Genomic DNA, 12137 nt, shown 5'->3' on the forward strand with positions numbered 1-12137 from the left:
TTCACCACCATCCTTCCACTCCCTCTACTCCTACTCTCACCTCCTCTCCCTCTCCTCCTCCTCCTCTCCTCCTCATACAGTGCCACTACTCCTCTGACTACCACTCATTCAACTCACTCCATTCACTCCACTCCCCCTCTCCTCCTCCATTTCTAACAACTATCACACATTCTCAATTGAACATACTAACTATACAACACTATCACACAACAACGTACAAATATAAAAATACACTACTACTACCCAAGCACTCACAAATTACAAATAGCACAGGACAACCCAATAAGAATTCACAAAACCTGCAAATGCTCTCAACAAACCTCTCACTCCTTATGGCCTATGTGTGTTCTCTCTGCCTCCCAACAGTAGAGATGGGCAAATGTTTTCTTCGAATTTGAATCCAACGTGGATCGGCCAGTTACCTTTCAGCCGCGGAATTACATGTATCAGTCTAAAAAATGAAATCCGCCATTTTTTTCTATCCCTGACAATCCAAACGTTGGTTTAATAATCCAAACCTGAAAACTGAATCCGAAATACGAAAAATGGAATTATGAAAGGGGAAGGAGGAGCCTATGAGTATAAACCTCCAACTCCTTATGGCCTAAGTGTGTGCTCTCTCCCTTCCAACAGCACTGCCAGCCTGGTTGCTTTAAACACCTTATATAGCTTTCCAAGCAGGCTAATAGCGCACTCGTAACCAAGTCTCACAACATTACCGCCATTTTTGCAGGTGAGTTCTCTGTACCGAAATAATTCTCAATTTTTTCACGGAATGTGTTATGATCGTTTGCATGGGATTTTTGGGGGACTTTTGAAATCTTCATGACTTCTGCCTTATTTATGAGATAATAACACACGTATTATTTGCTTTAATGGAATTTGATGACTCCAGGCCAATGAGAGTTGTAAATCCAGACTAACAAGTTATCTGGAGCCTGGTGGTCTTATTTTTTCAAACGCATTAGTGAATTTAGCAAATTCCACCCTTTTTGGTTGACAGAAAAGTTGACTTCCATCCAACAAGTTCACTTAATGCTGAAAAAATGGCCCCTGAACGTCTGATTACTTTTGCTTTCAAATTTTGATCAAACTTTAAAAATGTTATTTTTGTTTTAAATTGCTGCTATTTTTCACCACCTTAAAAAAGAAAAATAGTTAATTTTTAAAGTTTGATTAGAACGTTTGGCACCCAAAACGTTATCAACATTTTTGCGGGTTTTTCAAACTCTTTCGAAAGTTTGATTGAAACAACGGCAAAGTGAATATCTGTTGGCTCTCCCAGCTTTAATCCTGCCACTGGTAACGGCAAAAGCATTACACCTTTCTCAAGTAATCATATCATACTTATTATTTAGAAAATGCTTTATCAGGAAGTAATACATTGAGAGTTACCTCTCGTTTTCAGGTATGTCCTGGGCACAGAGTTATGATGACAATACATGGTTACATTAAATGAACAGGGTTATACATTATATGATATAGTAAGTCACAGGTAACTTGGGATGGAAAACTGTCAAATATAAAGATAACATATAGTTAAAATAATGAAGAAATGAAACTGTACATTGAGCTCCCTGTTTCAGGCCTTTTAGTGCTGGACGGACTGCAATTTATCTTAACTGAATATGATTAGTCCTCGTTATCCAACGTTTCACTTTACAACGAATGGCATATCCAATGCTTCACAATGCAACCCTAACGGACTTTTTTCGACGCCGGAATGCATTATTCGATGCGGGAATGCGTTATCCAACGCTCACCGCCACTGATTAACATGGGACTCCCTTTACAACGGTTGCACTATCCAGCACTACTTCCAGAACGGATTCCGTTGGATAACCGAGGACTGCCTGTACATAGAAAAAAGAATTCTGCTTGTGACCGATAAATAAATCATAGAAGGATGTTACCATTTTATTCAACTGATCTACTGTGTATGTAGGCAATGCTTTTACAGATACTTCAAACAAATTAGGAGTTATTCCTTACATTGCTATGTCCTTTGTGTCAGTTTGGTGCAATTTGGTGCTGTCCTCTTATGAAGGTAGAGCCAGTGCTAACATTCAGTGGTGAATGTCATGGGGATGTCATTACATGGAATGCGGTTAAGGAATTTGAATTGGTAAACCAAGCATGTACCTTGTAATCACCGGACACTCTTTGGGTGAGTTTTCTGTTAGTGAATCCAGAAATGTGCCCAATTAATAAAAAAAAAATGTAAATCTTTGTGCATAAGTTTGCCAGTTTTCTGTTCACAAACCCAAACGTTTGCCCAGTGCCGATATGATATGCCTTTCTCAGGTTTAAGCTAATTTTCCACGCCAATGAAAAAAATTATTTGAATGAATGGCACCATTTGTGAATTTGGATTTTGAACCCACAAAGCTACCCATTATTAGAAGATGGTGATAATGAACCTTATACATGTCTTCTAGTATACTGTGCTAAAGAAGCAACGTATATGCTTTATAAAGATACTGTATGTACACTATCATTTCATATATGAAGAACTTGAATGTTTGTCTGCTAAAAGGAATCAGAACCTACAAGGACTCTACAGTACGTTGGTCTTGTACATTGTTACGAGATCTTTGAACTACAAATAATGAATGAAAACTGAGCACAGAGGACCTCAATTGTTCTATAGGTGAATGTAGAAAATTATTTTTGCCTCGTCCCATATCATATCGTCCTATCAATGTACATCTGCGTTGCCCCAAAGGCGGACAGCCTGATGGGGCTCCCCAAGAGCTGCGCCCCTCGGCACAGGACCAGCATGCTAAGGGTTAACATTTGCTTGTACTTTGTGGAACGTCAACTCCACCCACTAGAATGTTAATCAGCCAAAAGGACACAAAGAACTTTGTTTTCACAGCTGCATTGAATCTTAACCACCCCAGTGTACATCTGCGTTGCCCAAAGACGGGGAGCCTTTGGCACAGCCAAAGGGTGTGAGCCGTTTGCTGCCGTTCACTGATGTTTGGTAATGTTAAAGCTGCTCTATTTCAATCAGAAACTCACAATCCCTTTATCCCAATGTACTCAATTTTCCAACTCTATCTGTCCATGAAATGTCTGTGAATTGACTGTATAACCTCTGTTATTTTAATGTAACCATGTATTTTTATAACTCTGTGCCCAGGACATACTTGAAAACGAGAGGTAACTCTCAATGTATTACTTCCTGGTTAAACATTTTTATAAATAAATAAAATTGCTGGGCTAAATAAAGCTGAACATGTTTGTTCCATACCTCTACTGTTCATCTATTGTAGACAGGACCCCCTACAGGGAGGGACAGCTGGGACTCCTGTCCTGGGCCCGGTGAGTAAAGGGGCCCAGGCCCCATGCTGGAAAAACTTGCAGAGGGGCACCCTGGAAGGTGTTGCAGAGGGGGGCTGCTGGAGGTTGTCTTTGGAGCAGCATGCTATAGGCCTGTGGAAGGGAGGCTCTCTTGACAGGCACCTCTGTTGGCACCCTCCTGCAGCTTTGCAGACCCCCTCCACAGACTTCTAACAGGCCCCCTCAATCCCGAGGGTAGCCGATAGGCAGTGGGTACACTCAAGCTCCTCTCTCTCCCTTACTCTCTCTCCCCCTTCCCCCCTCTCTTCTTTCTCCTTCTCCCCCTACCATCTCTCTCTCTCCACAATCTCTCTCACTTTCCCCGTCTCTCCCCACTCTCTCTCACCTTTCCCCATCTTCCCCTCTCTCCCATCTCACTTTCCCTCCCCTCTCTCCCCCTCTTTGTCTGTCTCTCTCCCTTTCTCCCACTCCCATATTCTCTCTCTCTTTCAACCCCTACTTTCTCCCCCTCCCCTCTCCCCACTTTTCTCACCCCCTCTCCTCTCACCCCTTCTCTATCCTCCTTTTCACTATCCCCCTTCTCTCTCTCCCCCCCATTTCCTCTCTTTCCCCTCTGTCTCTATTTCCCCTCCCCAACTCTCTCTCCTCCATCTCCTCCCATTCCCCCTTCTCTCTCCCTCTCTCCCCCCATATCTCTCCCCATCTCTCTCTCACACCATCTTTCTCACCCTCCTCTCCCATTTCTTCTCTCTCTCCCTCTGTCTCGCTCCCCAATCTCTCTCTATCCCCTCTCCCTACCCCACCTATCTTCGCTATCTCTACCCCCTCTATCTGTCCCCCCTCTCCCCCTCTTTTTTTCTCTCCCCCATCCTCTCTCCCCTTCCCCAGGTCCATAACTACCCACTCCAGGCCCTTGTCTCATTCACTCCCCTGCCCTTATCTTTTTATGCCACCTCCCCTTTGGGGACCCCAAGTGTGCATGGGTGGAGGGATTAACAGGATGGATTAAGAGGTGGGTCCCTGCTCCTTTAATTTGTCCTGGGCCCCATGATTTCTGTTGGCAGCCCTGGTTGTAGGCTGGAAGTATATTTTAAAAAGATCTTTAAAAAGTATGGCCTCTCTAACTTCCTGAATTCCTTCTGCAGTATCGCCATCTCTGGCTATTTAATTTGTCCTTAAGTGGAGAACGATATCAAGTTCTCTCTCCTATTTTGGTTACAGAAACTAGGATGATATTTACAGTAGCATCACAAACTGTAGAATACATAAAGCAATCAGAATATTCTGTAAGGTAAGAATGATTCACGTATTATTTTCCATGTAGATAGTCCTAATACCATTCCCACTACAAAGAGCAACAAGTGGCAATGGGGCTTATAAAGGACAAATTCTTGCAATAAAGTATAGAGAGCTCAGCTGTGCTCCGTTCAGCACATTACTTGCCTTTCAAAAAAATCCAAGCAATGACCAGCATTATCTGTGTGATTTAGGATTTGCAAGGGAAAATTAATGAAATGTGAGTGATTAATTTATATGGAAGCAAGGCTGACACTACATTTCTTTAAATGTTATGTGACTATACATGATACCGAGAACAAAAATATAAATGATGATATAAATATACGTTTACATAGTAACACGAAATATGCAATGGGATTAAGAGAGTAACATTACATTGTACTACATTGTAATCCACTTAGAGTGCTACATGGTTTATATGCTATTTATGAAACTATATATGCAGGCATGCATGCATAAAGTAAACCAAGAGTACTAATCACACGTGTCATTTTTAGAGGGTGATGTGCTGGGGAGTCAGGACCAAAAAGTCACAAGGAGCTAGTGTGATTCCTTCCTGAACCAGGTTCTCCTTTTACATAGGCAATTTCAAAACCACTAAGTCACTTGTTTTCTTGTATCATGAACATGTGAGATGCAACACAGACGCCAAAATAACACTCAGACTTTAGGTGTGCAGATCAGACCTTGCAGTGACAAAATGTCTGTGTTACATAAACACCACGGAACCAGTAATTGCACATTTTTGGTGTGTTACTTGAAAAAGTGATATACTCTTTTTGTTTATTTTATAATAAAATGCACACATTGCATTCATTTTACCCTGAACATGTTAATTATACTGTATGTTGGATTTTTTATTGGATTTTTTTTACAGCTGGGAAAAGAAGCCACACAGAATATTATACTATTTATATGTTCATCTGATAGTTTCTGATCTTCTAAATGCAACATCATTTTTTGGCAAGTAGCAGCACCGTGCTATTTAAAAACACGCTTATTTTGTACTGTGTCTTTACAGGAATTCATATGCTTGGCCGATATGTTAACAAGCTATACCAAACCATAAAAATATGTTTTGTTTTTTTTCAAATAAGAATGTGCAAGGACGGGATCATTTTAAAAAAGTGTTCACATTTGGAAATAAGACCAGATCCCATATGTTCATTTGCTAAGTCTTCTGCTGCTTTCAGACTCATGATCTCTACTAAAGGAAATGCAATGCATAGTGAAAAGCCCCAGCTCAAATAGCAATGCTGGTATGCAGGGGTCTGTTTTAGCACAGTGCTGTGCAAAGTCAACCATTTTGCATATCTTGAAACCTCATATTCTTTATTTCTCTGTGAATATCCTTCTAATTAGAGGAAAACATTCATTATAAATGGTTATTTTAAGAGATTTCAGAATTTTTTCTGTCTTCACTGGCATTTATTTTTTTTATACTTTAATGATATCACGTATCCCTCCACTGCCAGAGAAGCCATCTTGTTTATCATGATACGAATGTCAGCTTGACACACAATTTATAGCATAACTGAAAGTTGTAATTTAGGATGTGAGGAAACTGGAGAATGCCGTATGAAAAACTCAAAATTCTAATATTATTTTATTTCAAAGATATCTTTACTTGTTCACAACATAACCAAGTGCATATCACATATTAATGGAGATGTGACTCAGTGGCTCAGTGACTAAAGACACTGTCACTGTATACAATGACAATAGCTTTGAATCAGGGGAGTCTGGTTCAATTCCTGGTGTCAGCTCGTGCAGACCTTGTGTAAGTCACTTTATCTCCCTTTGTCTCAGGCACCAAAATCATAGATTGTAAGCTCATCTTGGAAGGGACTGTGTCGATAAAAATTCCTATGACTTGCGTACTGTAGTTGTCAAGCACTTTGAGTCCCATTGTGAGAAAAGCACTATATGAAATAAAGTTAGTATTAAATTAGCACAGAAAAAAGAACAGTTTTACTAATTGAAAGTGAGTAGGGAAGATTCTAATAAATTGATATAATCAAATATACTTGAAAAATATGAAATTCAATTCGTATAATGTTTCGTTTTTAGTTTTTTACACTGTGCGATTCCCAAAGCCACTTAACTTTGCTGCAAGTCGAAGCTGCATGTTGGGGGGTAGAGATGTACGAACTTGACCAAATTCGCTTTGCCTACGCTGTGCTCGATCTTTTGCAAAAGTACGAAAATTTGCCAAAGCGTTCGATAGAACTTTTTTTTACTGAAAAAGTTTGGGCGACCTTGACAAGTTGAATCAAAAATGTAAATTTAAGAAGGAAAAAAAAATCGCATTTCTTCACAGGAAAATATACTGTAAAAAATTAGGAAAATCCTATTTAAACATGCAAATAATGTATTATGAATATGCTCATATGCTTATTTCACAGGTATCTCACGTGTGTTCACAGAAATCTCTGTGTATAGTTGAGTGGGTACTCTCTCAGCACTGGATTGAAATCCCTTGTGATATAAAACTAAATACTGTACGCCATAAGTGTGACTCAATTTCCTATCTAAACATGCGCTAATCTTTTATTACACTACACATACTGTATATCTGAAAATGTTGACAACTATTGAATGCAATGCTGTTACAAGCTTCTAAAACAATATACTGTAACAGTGATTTATTTGTTAACATATGCTTAACTAATATGTCACTGATTTCTCCTACAAGATTTCCATCTGATTTCTGTTGCATATTTCGAATGGTTTATGTTAGTTTGCAAAAGCAACATCATTTGCCATTGGTCCTAGAAATGCAGCCTGCTTTTCATTGCAGCAAACACTCTCTGGCACGATGATCTTTTGGTAACACATGGCTGTCAACAGCAGCTACGAAGTTAAAATCGTTTAAAAAGTACATACAGAGCTGCTGCCAAAGAAAAACTTTTTCCTGCTAAAGAATAGAAGCAATAGAGTGATTCCTGTCAATTGTCCAGAATATTGAGTCTTAATTTGAACATGTCTTTCCTCCTCCTGCTGTTCTTTAAGTCGGCATTATAGAGAAACCTGCAAAAACATCACCTATTAATGGCTTGTGGGTTGGGGCAATTAAGGCCTGCTACTGGGTGTATTTAAAGTGAAACACTATCCATCCAGCCACAAGGTGCTTGGAATATTCACTTGAAGTGTTGAATTTATTTATGACGCATTAGTAGGAATTAACACTTTCAAGAATTTCAGTCCAGGGTAAGTATAGCATACTGCTGAACATCTAGTACATATGTGTATACTGTTAATTAGAAGACACTTTGAACTTTAGGTCCACTTTTTCTTGTATACTGTATAACATACAGTATAACATACAGTACAACATGCGCATGTGTATCCCAAGGTTTGTGATGCCACGTACTTTTTAAGGGATATATATTATATATATAGCCTTCCCTGAAGAGTAGCATCTCCCCTGTTATATGCACACCTCATTCTAGTTATCACTGGTTTACACCTTAGTAATCCTTTATTGTTGAACTTTCACACCTTTCTACATCAACCAATCCATATATTTTTATAGTATAATCCTGTGCGCTGGTTCATACACACACACACACACACACACACACACACATATATATATCTATCTATATCAAATGGAAATATTCTTGTATGCTCATTTGCATGTCTTAGGCAGGTCTGCAACCCCGCCTTTCACCATTATCACCCAGCACACAGCACTTCCACTGCAGCAAGGGATTCTGGGAAATGACAAGCAAATGAGCACACAGTGCCACTTTTTGCTTCAAAACCATTTTAAATATGGTTCCCTATACGCTTAAGCTTGCTGCATGGTCACAGCTTTAAGCACAGCCAGGGTTAAGATGCATAGCCAGTAAACCCACCCACAGACAGCTGTTTCAACCTTAATGGGTCTCATCAGTGTGAGGTTGGTTATACTGGCTATGCAAAGAAGCAATAAGGATGGGGTTTACCATACTGAGTTAAGTTATGGTGAGTAAAAAAAGTGACAAAAACCCTCCACAGCAAAGCATATAGCAAATGGAAATATAACTGTATGCCCATTTGCATGTCTTTGGCAGGTCTGCAACCCCGCCTTTCACCATTATCACCCAGCACACAGCACTTCCACTGCAGCAAGGGATTCTGGGAAATAACATAAAAATGAGCACACAGTGCCTGTCCTGGAACTAGATTCCACATTTCTCTGTCTCCCTTTGCAGCTCATGGGATTCATATCTCCCTAGTTTAGCCGCCGGTTATTTTCCCTATCCCAGCAGCTAGCTGCGTGTGAAAAGGCAACATTATTGTTACATGTTGTTTACACAGCCCTAGTCAGTGTTGGTTGCCTGCAATCTCCTATTCTCCTAGCTGAGAGTGGACTATTCCTACCCCCCTGTCCTTGCTGACAGTTAGTATAGTCTCACTTCCCTTCTAGTGTGACCCTTGCTCCTCACTTCCTTTTCACCCTGGACTCTGAGTGAGTACCTGCCTGCTATTTGCCCCAGCAAGGCCTTTTTGTTTTACACTGCCTTATCTTTGATACACTGCACTTCAGACAGAGAAGCCCTCTCTACCCACACTACATCTACAAGTACCTTTCTTCCTGTGATTTTTCCTCAATAAAACTAAGAAAGACAAAAGGACTTGTTGTGCTTTGGAAGAGGGAAGGCATGAGTTAAGCTTACTGGAATCATTCATACATCATTCGTGACCCTGGTTCCAGGAAAGTAAAACAGAGACCGTGTGTTGGGGAAACAGCACACTTCAGTAGCTTCAGTGACACAGCTTCTGGGTATAGGTACTGGACAAGCAAGCAGATTTACACACACATACAGGAGCTGCCACTCAAAGACCTTATGCTATACAGAATAGCCTCTGCACCCCAGGACAAGCAAGCAGCAATACAGCTAGCAGTTTACACTGCACAGAAGCAAGCAGCTTACACTGCATATAGAGCCAAGCAGTCTTCACTCAAGGCAGCAGCGCTGCAGTCAGACAGTTCATAACACACAGAACTTTGATTGCCCTTTTCTGTTTGAGTTCACCCTCTGCACAGCTCCATAACGAGGAGCTACCATCTCACCTACCCCTGCGCACGTCCCCACGGCTAGCGCCATCAAGGGCCACGCTACCGGACATGGGTCAGAGCCACCGGACACCTGTGAGTACAGCCACCCCTATGCTGAACGCTGTAGGACACCGCTCAACATCATCTGAGACAGTCGCCCATCGCTGACGCAGGTAACAGACCGCACGCCACACGCACTGGCTAAAGGCCTACACACAAGCTGAAGTCCTAGAAGCAGCCGAGCGACAGGACGGCGGGGAGCAACCGTACAGATGGATAGCCTCAGAGGATCACGTCCAACGCATCGAAGACTACGTAAGGAGCCTCTTCAGTATAAACACCAGTGCACCATCTCAACATGACGGGAGCGACTTCACAAACACCGAAGACTTGCTAGGTCCACGAGGAGAAGACGCTGTTCCTTCAATGGTACATGCTGCCTGGGATAGCCACAGCCGCAACAGTGATCCACACGCCAGCGCGCACACGTATGCACTACAACAGGCTCGCAATCCAGGTACACCCACACGGGAGAACACAGCCCCTCACACTGACCAGCAGTCATCACGCGTCCACGCCAAGGAAGGGGCGACCGCATGGACCCTCCCAGCAACTACCTCAGAACGTGACCAACACGCCGATGCCTCAGGCTGACAGACATGGCCAAGTACATGATCCGGCGTGACCTGGTGCAAACAGGACTTACCAACTTTGACGACCATACCGAGAACTACCGTATGTGGAAGTTCGCGTTCAAGGACGCAATCAAGAGCCTGGGCGTCTCAGCTAGGGAAGAACTCAGGCTGCTAGCCAAATGGCTGGGAAAAGAATCCATGGAACACGCGAAGAAACTTGGGGCAGCAAATGCGAACCACCCCCAAGTAGGTCTTGACCTAGTATGGGGAAGGCTAGAAGAGTGTTACAGCAGCCCCGAAGCAATCGAAGATGCGCTCTTTAAAAGAGTCGACAGCTTTCCCAAGATCACAGCTAAAGACTACTCGAAGTTACTAGATCTCGGGGACCTGCTACAGGAGCTGCAGTCTGTGAGAACAGACCATTACTTGACAGGACTCAACGTCCTAGAATTGGCTCACGGAGCTTCTCCATCTTGGAGAAGCTACCTTACAACCTCCAAGAAAGATGGATTTCACAAGGCTCCAAATACAAAAGGGAGAAGCAAGTCGCCTTCCCCCCATTCTCATTCTTCTTGAGCTTCATCCGCGAAGCGGCAAGGATAAGGAACGATCCCAGCTTCATCTTGGGTGCGCAAACCACACACAGTGCAAGCAGCCTGAGGAATGAGAGACCAGTGGCGATATACAGTAACACTCAAACACCCATCTCGGTCCACAGGACAGACGTGTCTTCCACGACCCAAACTACTCCCGATCAGTCGGTCGCCGGAGACGAGAAACCAAGTGACCCAAGCAGGGAATGTCCCATACACAAGAAGCCACACCCACTTAACAGGTGCTTTGGGTTCAGGATGAAGTCCCTAGAGGAACGCAAGAAGTTACTCGAAGAATTCGGAGTTTGCTTCAGGTGCTGCAGTTCCACGACTCACCTAGCCAGAGACTGTAAAGAAGACATCAAATGTGTAGTGTGCAAGAGTGACAAGCACGTAACATCGCTACATCCAGAGGCGCTGACACTCCACCAACTCAACAACCCATCCTCCATAGCGGAGCATAGCGGGGAGGAAGGAGAAGGAGAGCCAACTGTCACGTCTCAGTGCACCGAGGTTTGCGGAAATGGAAGTGACAAAATATCTTGCTCCAAAATATGCCTTGTCGCAGTGCACCCACAAGGACAACCTGAGAAGGCTATCTGGATGTATGCAATCCTCGACGACCAAAGTAACAGATCATTGGCAAAGATGGAATTCTTCAACTTGTTCAACTCACAAGTCAATGCCTCACCCTACACCCTCAGAACCTGTGCAGGGTCAACTGAGACAACAGGGAGAAGAGCAAGCGGCTACGTCATACGTTCAGTGGATAACAGAGTGAAGATAGCTCTCCCCACCCTCATCGATTGCAACTACATGGCTACAAACAGGGACAAGATTCCCACACCAGACGTGGCATGTCATCACCCGCACCTCAGAGGAATAGCCAACTACATCCCGCCGGTAGAACAAGGCGCCAAGATCTTGCTGCTGCTCGGTAGGGACATCTTGAGGGTGTAAACAGCGTAACGGACCCCACAACGCACCATTCGCCCAAAGACTTGACCTAGGATGGATGATAGTGGGCAACATGTGCACTGACAAAGGACACAAACTTGACTATGTCAATGCCCACAGAATGGTGATAACCGAATGCGGACACACATCTCTCTCCGAACCATGTCTTGACCATCTCCAAGTGACAGGAAGGCCAAGTGAAGAGAAGAGACAAGGTCATACTCCCGAGACCAACAAAAACATCTTCGCATCAGAGGGATATGACAATGGCCTAGGATGCTCAGTAGTCCAGACAGCTAA

The sequence above is a fragment of the Ascaphus truei genome, chromosome 1 (assembly GCF_040206685.1).
Source record: "Ascaphus truei isolate aAscTru1 chromosome 1, aAscTru1.hap1, whole genome shotgun sequence".
Lineage (NCBI taxonomy): Eukaryota > Metazoa > Chordata > Amphibia > Anura > Ascaphidae > Ascaphus > Ascaphus truei.